Raw genomic sequence first — 14,755 nt, forward strand, 5'->3', positions numbered from 1 at the left:
ATATATACACATATTACCTTGCAAATTACAAAAGTGAATAATTAATACCATGCAAACAATTCAGTTTTTCCCCCCTTGTTCCATAGAGTAGGTCATTCTGAGAAGTGGAGAATTTGTATTGATATGGCTTTTTTGGCTTTGGCCCAGGTTAAAGAATTTTGACTTACTCTATATGCTAATGATGCACTTAAAATGCTCTTTCCAGTGGGCTGTCAGGCTTTCCACTATTCATCCTTATTTCAATGGTTTATTATAACTCAAGTATGAAAATATCCTGTGGGTTGAAATTTCATCAGTCACTTTAGAGACTGGTGGCTTTTTTTCTTTCACATTAAAAAAAGTGGAAAAAAGTGTTAGATACTGAAGCCAGTGGTATCTAAATTGGTTAGTTGTGTTTTAGAAATGAACCTTGCACCTATCTACATGAATTTTAATTCCAAGTTTTTATTTTCTGTCCAAGTTGCCAATGGATATGTTTCTTAAACTCTGGGGGCCTTCTGGGGAAAAAAAAAAAACCAAAAACAAAAAAACCCCCAAAAATTCTTGAAGTAATGGGAGACTCAACAGGGCAGTTTAGGCCACTGGACTATTGGAGTTGTGATTAAGTGGTTTTAAATTTCATCAGATGACTTAAAATTTAATCTGATTTTGATGTTGTTTTTGATTTACATGCTGTGGCAAGGAGAGTTAATTGCTTACTGACTGTTGGTTGTTTTGAGGTGAGGACATGGTAACTCAGATGAAACAATGGTAATTACATGGTAACTCCTGTTACCCTGTCTCTTGATAACTTACAATTACCTCTATGTATTTGTTTACTGATGTTGAGCTAACTAGTTGAGTACCAGTTCTCCATGAAATTCGTGAAAATGTTCAATAGCCTTTTGTACAACATAACAGAATGTTTATATAAGCAGCCGTTTCTTCAGTGCAAAACTTGAACCAGTCAGTTCTCATGTTGTTCTTCCCAAGTGGTAGGTAAGAAGAACACTTTTTTTCTTTTTTGGAGGCAGTGATGGGCAGGGAAGTCAGTTGTCTTATATTATTTGATATCTTAATTAGTAGCTCCCAGGTAGTGTGGTAGAGTAGATAGAGCTTACTTTGGAATATGGAAGAGGCCCACCCTTAATATGTATTAGCTTTGTGATTTGAGCAAATTGCTTAGTTTCTCTGTGCCCTAAGCTATATAACTTGCAGGGCTTATATACCTTGATATAGAGGAAGTTTACTATTGGGAAGTCCTTATACCAGTGAAATCGCAAGTTGGGTCCAGTTAGTCAATAATTACAAAATAAGGCTTACACCAAAATTTATTTCAGTGGTGAAGTGGTAGTTTGAAAGTTCCCAAAATTTAGCCTGGAATCATATACACCTAACTGAGAAGATACTGGGAGGAGAGGAAGCTCTTTAGGATTGTGCATAGATGTGAGTTTAGCTGAAAGGAAACACCTCTAGCATCCTTGTTCTGCAGAGATGAAATATAAAGCTACTCTTTAGTTGTTACTGAGTAAAGTGCTTGTGACCACCATCTACCGCTACCCTGATGCTACTTTGATTACTTGAGAAGGTTGAGCTTGTGTTAATGACCCATTCTTCCTTTTAAAGGCTTTGACTCTACTTATTCAGCTACACTGTCCAGTGCTTTAGCCTTGCCATATTGTGTTATTTTGGATTGAATTGCAGCATTGCCTAAGGAACCTTGATCTTACAACCCTGTGAATTCTGTCCATCTATTTCATCTATTTTCTTCAAGATTTCGACTCTAGGATCACTGTGATCATAAATTCATTCTACTGTTTTCTGTTGTAGGCCCATTCCAAGCTTGGTACCAGACTTGAGTGAGATTAGACAACATTTTTATGTAGTTAGTATTTAGCACTTGTACTTTTTCACTAGTGTTTAATACTTTACTGCTACTGTGTTCTGCTAGTCAGCCCACCTGATTGTATGTACTGATTGTTAATGTATTTTAAATACCTCCTCATCTAGTAGTGCATCATCTTTGTGTCAAGATAGCAGAGTTGTGGTAGCTTTTAGCTCTCTGCAATTAATGAATGTTTTTGGCTGGGTGTGCATTGTTTGCCTAAAGTGGGATGGTATGTGACCTATCATTTTGAGTCTATACAGGCCTTGAGTCACAGCTTTTATAATGTTGATTGCATTTCCTATATATACAGTTTAGGAAGAAGGAAAAATAGATACTTAAATTTTGCCCATAAACTTCTTCCAGGCTTCTGGTTTCCTGTTTATTCCTACCTTGCTAAATTTTGATTCTTTATTTTGGAATTTGTCAGTTCCCATAAATGTTTTGGAGGTAAAGGCCTTTTGTAATATGTAAAAAAAAAAAAAAAAGTGATTATTTCACATGACGAGACAATTATCTTCTTTGACAATGGAACAAATGTTTAGGTTGTAAATGAGAGAGAAATGTTCTAAATATTTACAAAATTTGGGGGAAGATGAACAACTAGATTATATTAATTAGGAATTAAGGCATTATTTCACGTTCTTAAGTGAAGTTAATTGGAAAGCTACAGAGAATATTATTTTAAAATGCTCAGACTCAGTGTCTCTTCTCAGTGACCTTCCCTTATATCTGAATTATATATGTAGTCATATGAATGTGGTCTAAATGGAGAGACATATGACATTGTAGAGTTAGCAGAGTAGGTTTAAAGCAGGGGATGTTGTTCAGAGAGCTGCGTTTTGCTTAGCTTCTCTGTGCACTCTGATGTGAAATGAAGCCTAGGCCTCTGGTCTCAAGGCCGCAGGTTCCCCACCCCTGGCCTAGGCCATTTGATACAACCATTTTCCCAGCTATGGTAATATTTTGCTCCTTTTAAGCAGAGGAACAGTTTGGTAATAAAGAATGACACTGGATAATGTTCCTTGGATGAAATAGACTGAATCTTTAAGTGAATGATTTCTAGGGCTATCTTTCCCATAAAGTGGTTTTCCTTTGAAGCAAGTAGTTAATTGTCTGATCAGATATGTACTGTCTTTTTGAAAAGATGAAGTCAGCATGTTTTACTCACAGTAGAAAAGAGCCTAACTTGGGGTTGCCAGTCTTTGCAATTCAACAAATATTTATTAGGCACCTATTACACAATGCTGGATGATGGGAGCCAGGAAGGGACTATAAAAGTGAAAAAGGTCTGTGTTATCATTATCCTTATTCATATGGAGTTTACAATCTAGTAGATTTTTTTTTTAGTAGATTATCTTTCTGCAGAACCTATTGTTATTTCTCTCAAGTCTTAAGGTCAGCAGTAAATAATGAAAGGGGGAATGGCGGAAAATGTTACTGAGAGGTAGGGGTGTGGAAGAGGAGTGTGATGGCTGATACTGGGAAGGGTCAGGTAAAAGGTTGTTGGTGGATGCTCTTTAACTGAGCATAGAGGGTAGGACTTGTAAGTGAACACAAACTATGTCCCCTTTTAGAGTTGAAATGCCTTTGAGCCATGGGGAGGAAAGACAACTTCCAGTCTTGTGGTTGACTAGGTTGATCTTCAAGACTGACTGGTTAATCAGGACTTAATGGTTAGGAGAGGTCATCTAATTTTTCAGAGATCTTTGTTTCTGGGTTCTATGACTTAGTACTGAAGCAATAATATTTACTGACTGTTGCTTCAGTACTAAGTAATAGTAAATTCAATAAATACTAGTGAATGAAATGTTTCTGAATCTAAATTGTAACTTAGGTTTGAGCACTTTGTGGTGCTAACACTAGGTATGACTGTTGTTGGTTCAGTGTGACCTGCCCTGAATGAAAAGTACATTTTAAAAATGTACTGTTGGCTTCTCTCTCCTCCAGAGAAGTTATTTCATAGAAAAATGTATATACTCATATGTATGTATACAACTTTATTCTTATATTCTGCTGGAATATAAGAACTAAGTACCACATCTTTGTAGCTTTATTGTGAATAAATTTAAGACAATGAAGTTTTTATTTCTTAAAAATCACAAACTGCTTGACTTGCTCATGGGCAGTCATACTGTGATTAGTTAACTCATTAGTTATAACTTCCCTTTCTCTCTTTATTTTTGTTTTAACAGGTGCCCTTGGTTCTGCTCAGTAGGGTCAGAGTTCCAACTAGTGCTGCAGACACCCAGCATGTGCTGACCTGGTGACAACCATAGTCACCATAATTAGTGATTAGATATCACTCAACAAAGTGGCTTCTAAGAGAAAAGTAAGTAGGTTTTAAGAGGGTAGGATGGGGAACAGGGGAAAGAAGGAAGCTATTCTTTTAATATCCTTAATACTCTTCAAATTTGATTTGGATGGTGGACATCTACTCTGATTTGTTTCAATCTACTCGTCCAGATGCTACAGACTGAATGAGCTTCAGGTTCCAAAGCGCAAGCTCCAAAACTTGAAATCAGTATTGGAAGGCATCCCAAAATTTGATCATTTCTTCACCTCCTGGTGGAACTTCAAGAGGTCCTAGCTCTATGTTTTGCTGTCCTAGCTGCTAAACTTATTTACACCATTATCAGGGACACACTTTTGCTTCTAAATAACTCTGAAAGGGCCTTGGTTGAATAGTAATCTGGTGAGGTGTTCCCAGTAACACATCATAGGTTGTCAGCTTTTTTTGTGTGCATGTGAGGCAATCAGGGTTAAGTGACTTGCCCAAGGTCACACAGCTAGTACATGTCAAGTGTTTGGTCTGAGGCTGGATTTGAACTCAGTTCCTCCTGACTTCAGGGCTGATGCTCTATCCACTGCGCCACCTAGCTGTCCCTGGTTGTCAGCTTTTATAAGGTATTCTGCTGGCTTTGTGTTTTATCATGTTTCATAGTTATGTAATGCAGTAGTATGTACCCAATGGGCTCCAGTTGTTAATGGTTTGAAGGTAAAACCCTGCCCACTAGGCATCTTAAATGTGTGTAAGTGACTAATTGAAACTTACTGTGCATTTCCAGTTCTTTGTGGAGATGAAAAATTCACACAGGACCTTTATTACAAGGCCTTATAGAATTTGAACAAGGGTGTTGGGAGATAGGTTGCTGGGCATGGAAAACTGATCCAGGGGACATAGTTAGTTGGACATAACCATGTGATGTTTTGGGGAGTAAATACCGGGATAGATTCTATAACATCAGTCTTACCTGCTCTAACAGTTTCATAGTGAGTCAATTGGCTAGCTCCATATTGTTGTTACTCCCTCTCAGAGGAAGCTAAGAGCCTGACTCCGAGTAAGTTGAAAGGGACAGGTTTACTTCCATATGAAGTTAGCTCATTAATGTATACTCTTGGAGGACAGAGACTTTTTTGATGTGGCCTGGTGTGGTAGAATGAGCCCTGGCCTTAGAGTCAAAAGACTCAGGTATGAATTCTGTTTCAGCTACTTACTGAGTGACCATGGGCAGGTCATTTAACCTCTCTGAGCCCCAGTTTTCTCTTCTGTAAAGTGATACTACCTTTCTCACAAGTTTTTGTGAAGAAAATGTTTTGTAAATTTTAATACACTATATAAATATGAATAGTTAATAATTCATGATTATTGTGAGTACTCTTTATGTTGTAAAGTGCCATATGAGAAAGGTGTCATTACTTTAATGCTTAGCAAAGCAGGTAGTATAGAGACACATCCAAGTAAACAGTCTTTTTCATGATGACTAATAAAAGGAAAGTTCCAGAATGTATGAATATTATTGCTTAAACCAACCCAAATTGACCCAAACTTTAAGTTTGTTTTTGCATTCTTGGAGGAGATGTTAGTAAATAGGTTATTAAAATGAGTAACCAACACTAGATCCTATGATTTTTGGAGATATTCATTAAAATCTGTTCCAGATTGTTTTTGCAACTTTTTCATTGCAACAGAACTTCCATTTATCACTGTTGTCCTTCACCCTTTAATGTAGTGGCTACCTCTCAGTTAGAGACATAATGGATAGAGAGCCAGCTTCAGAGTCAGGAGGACCTGAGTTGAGTTCTGGCTGTATGTTCCTGGGCAAGGTCCTTAACTTCTCAGTGCGCTAAGCAACTTCAGAGCAGGTGTCAATCTATCTTAGTTACACCAGTGAAATCACAAGTCGAGACTGAAAAAAAGAAATGCTCATGCTGAGAAGGGAACATGCAGCTAGCAATCATGAGCCTAATCAAGAGTTTGAATTGAGGATCCTGGAAGAGTCAAGGATCAATACAAGCTGGCATGTTGCCCCTCACCATGCCACTCCCAAAGACACTGAGTCTCATTCTATTTAATGTTACTTTTCATTTCTTATTTTGTTTCTTGTAGCCCAAAACTTTGGATGAGATGCAGACATGAGTAGTAGTGGAACTGATGTAAGATTGTTGTGGGAAAGGGTTTCTTTTTTAGTTAGCCCTGAGATTAAAAACCAGAATCTCAACTGAGTTACTGCTTCCAGATGAAAAAATATACTTTCTAATTAAAACATTACTATTGCTTCTTCAACATTTTTTTTTGCAGATCTTATACTGTAGTATTTCACTATATGTGTATTTGTTTATTGATCTTTTTTCAGCTAATCTTGTTCTGTAATTAATTCAGCATGAAAGACTGTAGGGCTAATCGTTTTCTTGTAATAAAAATGTAATGTGTTTTCATATTACAAAAATGTTTTCCAATCTCTTTTCTCTTACTGCCACTTTTATTGTGGTAGTTGTCTTTGCTTAGATTAGTTTTAAAAAGAACAAAGTAGTGTCTTTTTTATTTTAGCCTCTGTCACACCTTATCAATAGCACAATCCAAAATTTTGCCCTTCCATTTTGTTTAATGTCATGCCTAGACATGATCTTTTAATGAGAAACTGTCATACATTTCCAGATTGTGGTCTATACTTGTGTGTTAAAGTTTGAAAAGTAATGATCTGTCATCTCACATTAAGTGTCATCTGATATTTAGATCAACTGTTCTGCTAAGAAGTTTTCTGAGATGTTGGAGATTGGTAGATAAGGATCTCTTGATCAAAGCTCTGTTATGCAAAATTAAAGTTCTACTTTTCATTTCTGATTTTGCTTACATTTCTATTTGGATTATGTACTTCATGAGTTCTAGCAGATTCTGAAAATATTAACTTCAGTTGAAACAAACAAATTCTACTACTTTCAAAAAAGTAGTCGGTTGGAAATTTCAGGGAAGACTGGACTTGCTGGATCACTTCATTGTGGCACTTGTCTTTTTCCATTTCATTTGTGAAGTTAATTCTGTCAAGAACAGATAAATTATCCAATGTGGGGAGTGTTACAATTGTTGTCATTTTATAAGTTTGGTTTTGCAAAATTAGTAACCCATGAGGGTGTTTGTTTAGTTTCTAGAGAGTTGGCCTGCAATTAGGATAAGCTGCCATTGGGTATAAATAGTGGTGCCTTGGTTATTACCCTGTGATCTGGACAGCTAGCAAGCTTTCTATAGGCATTAAGTCAAAGAATATCACATTTTCCTTCTCAATTATGCTTATTAAAGTTTATTGTAAAAAAACTTCATGAAAATCGCATTTATTATGTCATGATTGTCATTTTGCATGTGAAACAAATATTTATGTGCCCAGGGAATAAATGTGCCACATGTTTTCTTGCTACTTTATAATGGAATCATAGCTACCATTCATATAAAAAATCAAGTCAGAACTTTATGGGGGGAAAATTGATGATGGTTCATTTCTAGGTTTTTGTTTTTAAAGTTTTAGTTTGGTAGTGGTTTTTTGTTTTGTTTTGTTTTCTAAAGAGAGAATAGATTTGGAGCTCAAAGGGAACTTAAAGGTAAATTAGCCCAACCCCTTCATTTTACAGATAAGGAAACTGAACCCTATAGAATTGAAGTGACTTGGCTATGGTCACCCAGGTACCAAATCAGCACTTTTTCCACTGAATCATTCTAAATGATTTTTTTCTCTGCCTTGAATACTTAGTCTGGTTTTAAAAGAAAGTGAGATGGTACAATGAAAAGATTTTACCTTTCTGCTTGAGTCCTGCTTGGTAATTATATTTCCCTTCGATAAGCCTGTTGCATTGAACAGTTCACTAGTGAGTGCCATTTAGAATGGTCTCTCAGTCTGGTCATCATTGTCTGTGTTGAACCTTCCTATATTGTTTGTTTGTAGTGTTTAACTTCTTAGGAAGCCTCCTTCTCAGTGTCTCTTTTTGATTTTTGCTTTGATGTGAATGTTTGTTAATCAGAAATTGGTGTGTGAAATCCAGAGCTACTTCAGTTAACGATTTGTTAATAGTTTTGGTGTTAAAACTAATTTAATTCCTAAAAGTGAAGCATAGTTTCAAAGTTACTTCTATAAATAGCCTGAAAAATAGGTTTATTACTTTTTCCACTTTGTAAAGTACTACTACAATTTCACTTGTCTAGGATTACTGCCCCTGGTCCACAGTTCAGACATATGTATGAGAGAAATCAGTTTGATTTCATTTAGCATTGATTAAGGGGACTTCTTTTTAAATCAGTAGAAGATGGCCATGTTTAAATAATCTTTCACTGTTTTGTACTTCATGGAGAAGTCACATTATCTATTCTCTCCCCTTCACCTCCTAGTTTTCCCAAGCAATTTGTAATCAACTTCAACTTATAATCTTCAATGTATTGTGTTAAAGTAAGTTTCTAATTTTGTCTGGTTTTTTTTCTGCCTTAAGCCTAAAACTGGAAGTGATATTTATAAAATGTCCTACGTGAGTAAAAAAGTTGCACGTGTTTTGAGTTGTTCTCTACCCTGAATCTTTCACTGGAGTTAGGGCTGAGGAACAGTAGCTGATTTTTTGAGATGGTTAAAGCACAGGCAGAGAATATCATCCCTGTGAGCCCTCCAAGGTGAAAGTTTCTTTGTATTTTCATGGCAAGTATTTAGGTCTACTTGGATATCTAGGTCCCGAATTACAACTTTACTTCCAGATTTCCCTAAACCATCATTTCAGGTCAGTTGTCTTCACTTCTTGGTCTTGCTTAGAAGAACTAGAAGAATGACAGTCAGCTCACTTTATCCTTCTTAACAAGATACATGTTTAATTCCAAGTTAAAAGCCACTTTGTCATCAAATGAGTTTTATGAAATAGCATACAAACATGAGATTGAATACTAGAAGAATAATACATACTGTGCTTATCATTAACTTTGCTTTCATCTTTTAACACTTTAAATCTTTTTTTAAAAAAAGCAGTACTCTTACCTACTGTAACTGTTATTTTGCTTCATCTTCAAATGCATTAAACATGTGACTCATTTATAGGAGCAAAGAGAATGCTGTTCAGTACCAGAGGCCATTCAGGTTTTCTTTGAACTTCTCCCCTTTTCTTCTCTCTGCCTCCCCATCCCTACTCCTGCCCGAACTTCTGAAGCTCTCATTCTGTTGTTTTATATAATCTCCCCTCAAATGAACATTTTGGGATCTTGCTTAACACTTAAAGGGGGTGAGGAGGTAAAGCTGGTAGGCCTTTAAAGGGCAGGAGCATTACGTTAAGAGGAGACCATGTAGCTCACATAGAGAAGAGAGAATGGATATTTTCCTAGTTTTGACTAAAGAGTATAGGAGAAAGAGAATTTATAAATGTAGTGTTCTCTTCATATTACCTTAGGAACTGATAAGTTAAGGAATAATCTGAACACTAAAAAATTATTGGCACTTCAGAGTAGGTTTCAGGATAACAGTCTAAGAAGAAATTTCTTTAGCCTTTCTTTGTCCTTCTCTGAAAGTAGTATGAAGGCCAGAGATTCTATATAAATTAGTCTTTTGGAATCAGTTTAGAAAGTAAATTTGGATATCATGTCCTTGGGGAACATCTCCCCTTGGACTTCTGAGCATATGCTGTAATGCTGGCATGACTGCTATACTACTCATGTATGAGCTAGGTTTCTGCTGCTTATTCTTAGATGAAAAGAATAGGTGTGGCTAATGCAATACTGATTAAAGTAACTTGCTTTAATCAATACTGATTAAGGTAACCTTTCCAAGAAAGTTACATATAAATTTTTGTAAATGGAATTCTTCATCCCCTTGAGTTAGAAAATTTCAGAAATGCTCTAAGAATGTTTTTATTGCTGTCTTTTGTTTTTATATCACCTACATTTCCCACTGTATAGTTCTCCTCACCTCCCGGGAAGCCATCCCATATAATAAAGAATAAAAAAGAGGAAGAACAAAAAAGTTAAATGAAACTAACCAGTGTTCTCTATCCATTGACTTCTAGCTCTGCAAAGAATTTGAGGGAGGTATCTTCTAATATCTCTTTATTGGGTCTAAGCTTGGATAATGCCTTATCCTCATTTCTGATTCATTATCAATAAACACTGGCTCAACATTTTAGTCTTAAATTTTTCTGCCTCATTTATAACATTTCTTTTAAAACTTTTGACAAAGGGCAGCTAGGTGGCGCAGTGGATAGAGCACCGGCCCTGAAGTCAGGAGGACCTGAGTTCAAATTGAGCCTCAGACCAAACACTTGACACTTACTAGCTGTGTGACCCTGGGCAAGTCACTCAACCCCAATTGCCTTAAAAAAAAACAAAAAAAACTTTTGACAGATTAATAATTGTTAAAAACAGCATAAATGATGAAAATGATATTTGGTGAGTACTTATTCATTTTATATTATGAATATATGTAAGTTAGACTTACAATACTGGTTTTTCTTAAAGTAAGGCTTACCTGTTTGGAGAAAGTTATAAAAAAAAAACAACAACAAAAAAGTTATTGCAATGGCCACTAGGTGGCAGACCATCAGTGGCTGTTAAAATAAATCAGAATGGGAAAATAAATAAGGAAATTGGTCACAGTTCATTCAAATTTTGTTTTATACCCCTCCCTTAAACCACCACCATAACTTTAAGCAATTAAAAGACATTCTTGCTGGGGGGATGGGAGGGAGAGTTGGGAGCAGTTCCAGTATAATTACCTGCATATTTTAATCTCTGTTACTCTACCCCAAGGTCTAATGACATAATGAAGAATTTAAAAAATAAATGTCATAAAACAGAATTTAAAATTCTTGGCCTCAAGTTGAAAACTAGTAGAAATGTTTTCCACTAAAGCAGAATAATCAAATGAGTTTGATATCAGTATCTTCAATATCCAAAAAACTCGAATAGGACTTTAATTATTTCAGTGGCTACAATGGAAATGAGGTGAGAAATAGATCAGTTTCATAGGACACACCTTAGATAAAAGGACTGTGTTTCAGTTGGTGCAATATATATTCTTTCATGGCTTCACATTTTTAAAGACTTTAGTAAAACTAAAAGTTGACACAGAGTTCTAACTTGGAAGTATAAAGATGGTGGGAGTTGTGAAGTAGGTGCCTATAAGAATAAATGATGCTATCAGTATACCTCATTGAGGTCTAGCTTCTTACAAATTGAAGTCAGGAAAGGACCTATTAAAATACTCAGTAGTTCTGTAATTCTTCTGGTGTAGAGTAGCTCTACCATGGAGAAATAATGTCTGGTACCAGTTCACTTAAGAAGTGACCAGGCTGTACTTCAGGGAGTATATTTCTTCTCTTTGGCTGAATTGGCTCTGTGCTTACTAGGATAAATCTGTGATTGAGTCAGTTGTGAGTCAGGAAGTCTTGGGTGTTAGTTCTATTTCTACACTGAATGAAGTTGACCTTTTTTTGTGTCACTGGTACTTGTTAGAATGATACCCATGACTGTAATATAGCTCTGGAAGGGCATAACTTAGTCAACAGAAACAAGAAAGGTAAAAGGAGGGAGAGGAAGCATTGTATATTAAGAAGCTGTATTCATGTGGGACAATTTAGGAATCAGGTGGAAAGCATGGTGGAGAGCACTATTGTGAAGATGGAAGTAGAAGTAGAAGTAATATTGTCATCAGCATAATTCCAGACTACTTAGAGTGAAAGAAAATAGATGAGAAGTTTGGGAAACATCATAAGCTGAGGGCAGAGGTATGTTCTAGTCATTAGAGAGAGGAGTGTGTGTGTGTGTTTGTGTTTGTGTGTGTGTGTGTGTGAGCATAGACATCTCAAACTCAGCAGAACTTGGTATCTTTCCACCCATATCCTCTCCTGAGGTTCCTATTTCTAAGGCACCACCCATTTTTCTAGGTGTTATCCTTGCCTCTTCATTCTCCTTTATCTTGTGTAACCAGTTAGTTGACAAAGCTTGACATTTCTACCTCCGTAGCATCTCTTGTAGCAACTGACTTCTTTCTACTCATATAGCCACTGCCTTAAATCAGGCCCTTCTCCCAGAAGATTGCAACAGATTGATTTTCCTGCCTCAAATATTTCTCCGTCTATCCTTTACAGAGCTGGCGAGTGCTGGATGACTATTTGTCATATTTTTTTTTGTAGAGGGGATACTTATTTGAATATGTCTTAGATTAGGTAGCCTGTGGCGTTCCTTCAAATTCCAAGATTAGGTGATTTTAGAAAACATCTTTTTTGGGCTTGAGGCCTCCCCACTGTGTAAAATGCACCGCTTGGTACCTCTCTTCCTTTCTCAGTAGAGCCTTTATGAGTATCTCCACAAGATCTTTTCAAATTTAATGTTATCTGTGAGTCTTAAGTGGGATATCTGTATGGTCCATTTAAAGAAAAAAATTTATACATACAGTTTTAACTAGAGTTCATCAAGTCCACTGACTAGCCCAGTGAATATTTTCAAATGTCCCTCACTTCAGTCTTGCATCTGGCTCAGATTTTGGCTTTTGTGGTAAAATCATAGGCCCTCTGGAAGTGGTATTTGGACTAAATCTGTCTCATGGACCAGAACTTGCTGCCCCCTGATATTAAGCCACAAGGTGGGTCTGATGTTCATTGAACTCGAGGCAGGAAGGATCTTTGATCCTTTCATGGGTGTGTGTATGTGTATTCACGCACATGCTCATAAAGCAGAGGATCAAAAGAGTTTTCCTGTGAATGTTTGTGTATGGAGGAAGGCATATGTAAATGTCTGTAAAGGTATGTGTTCATATATATCTTAATTCTTTTAAGACTTTTTGTCAGAGGCAGGCTGAGATGGAGACTTCAGTTTGAAATATTTAGCACATGGTAAAGACAGTTAAAAATCAATTTAGTTCAACAAATGTTTGTTAAATTCCTACCATACAAAAACGAAAATAAATAGCCCTTCACCTCCAAAAGTATACTTTCCACTGGGGAGATACAATATTTATATAGATAAGTAAATACAAAGTAATTTCAAGAGAGTATTAACAATTTGAGAGAATCAGAAAAGGTGAATCCAAAAGAGCCTCATGTTGGAGATAGCATTAAACCTGTGCTTTGAAGGAAGCTAGGAATTTTGCTGCACAAGTGAGGAAGGTGTGCATTCCTGCCATAGGGGATGGACCACTTGTGCAAAGACATGGAAACAGAAAGATGATGGAATATCTTGTACAGAGAATAGCCATAATGTCAGTTTGACAGGAATGGAAAGTGAGTGAAGGGGAGTAAAGTGAAATAAGAAAGAAAAAGTAGGTGGGAACCTACCTTTGTGGAGAATTTTAAAGGGTAGCCTGGTTAAGAACAGATCTTGTTTTGAGTGTCAGAGGTCCCATCATCCATCCTTTCTATTTTCTCAATAATTAGGGTTCATGACGACTCTAGAAAACCATTGATAAGTGTGGTTTAATGGATTTGACCTTTTTCTTTGTTTTAGAAAAAAAAAAGATATTTTATAGTAAAACTGGTAGCTACTTAGAGAAAGTATGGTTCCAGAAGCCACATCATTAGACATTTTTGTAGCTTATGAATGCTTTAATACAACTAAAGTCAGCCCTTTGTAATCTTTATATGAGTTCCTTCTGTAGTCTTTCAGCTATTTCCATAGTTTCCTTTGTGTCCTGTTTTCCTTAGAAGCAAAAACCTAATTTCCAGTTAGCTGTTGTTCAGTCAGTAAGCTGCTGAAATAATATATCCTTTGAAAGGTGATTGAAAAGTGAATAGTTTACATGGTAATTGAGTGTTTGAGCACTAATCAACTATAATTAGATCTGTGGAGTAGCTGGTATCTATATGCTGGTTCAGGAGCTCTGGGAATTAGTGGTTTACCCTCAGTACAGTTTAATCCCAATTGCTGAACCTCAGGGTAGAGAAATAAGGACCTACAAGCTCCTCTACAGCTGTGGGTTGGAAAAAGTGTGATGGTCACTATATAATTCATTGCAGTGATACCTTGGTTTTTTGGCCATATTACTTATCCAAGATGGCTCTCTAATTTTAAGCAGATAGTGGAAATAATTATCCACTGTTATCTATGTAGTCAGGTGGTTCAGTAGCTAGAGCACTGGAACTGGAGTCAGGAAGATCTGAATTCAAATCCAACATCAGACACTAGCTATGTGAAGTGGGGCAAACTCTATCTCAATTTCCTCATCTGTAAAAATGGGGATGATGACAGTACCAGTTACTTTCTAGGTTTATTGTGAAGATCAAATGAATTAATATTTATAAAATGCTTTTGCAAACCTAAAAAAAATGCTATTATTGTAACTCAAAAGAATAAAGCAGAATGACAGAAAAATGAATGGTCAGCCTAAAATTTCCAGTCTTCTTTAATGTGTGTATACTACACACAAAATTTGAGTTTAGAAAAGTGTCAAGCAAAATTGTCCAGATCACTAGTGACGTGGAAAAAAATTTCCAGTGTGAGTCAACATAAAATATGTGGCTCTTTTTAGTTATTTTGAGCCACCAGGGATTAAACTAGACCTGGAGACCAAAAAAAAAAAAAAAGCTTCAACTTTTGGTATTCGGACGCATTTTAAAGTGTGTGTTTGTTGGCTCAATTGAATTTGGCAAGTAGAAGTGATATGA

At 36.3% G+C, this 14,755-nt stretch overlaps 1 protein-coding gene across 5 annotated transcripts in view; it reads left to right on the forward strand.

The window, feature by feature from the left end:
• LOC114052401 (DCN1-like protein 3) overlaps positions 1-14,755 on the forward strand; it is a 31,363-nt gene that overhangs the window by 3,854 nt on the left and 12,754 nt on the right. For all 5 annotated transcript variants that reach the window (XM_027874986.1, XM_027874982.1, XM_027874983.1 and 2 more), the window contains exon 2: positions 4,060-4,196. The gene's annotated coding sequence lies outside the window, so the exon portion shown is untranslated. The remainder of the gene's footprint in view (positions 1-4,059; positions 4,197-14,755) is intronic.

Source organism: Vombatus ursinus, unplaced genomic scaffold (assembly GCF_900497805.2).
Source record: "Vombatus ursinus unplaced genomic scaffold, bare-nosed wombat genome assembly UNPS02014807.1, whole genome shotgun sequence".
NCBI classification, from domain to species: domain Eukaryota; kingdom Metazoa; phylum Chordata; class Mammalia; order Diprotodontia; family Vombatidae; genus Vombatus; species Vombatus ursinus.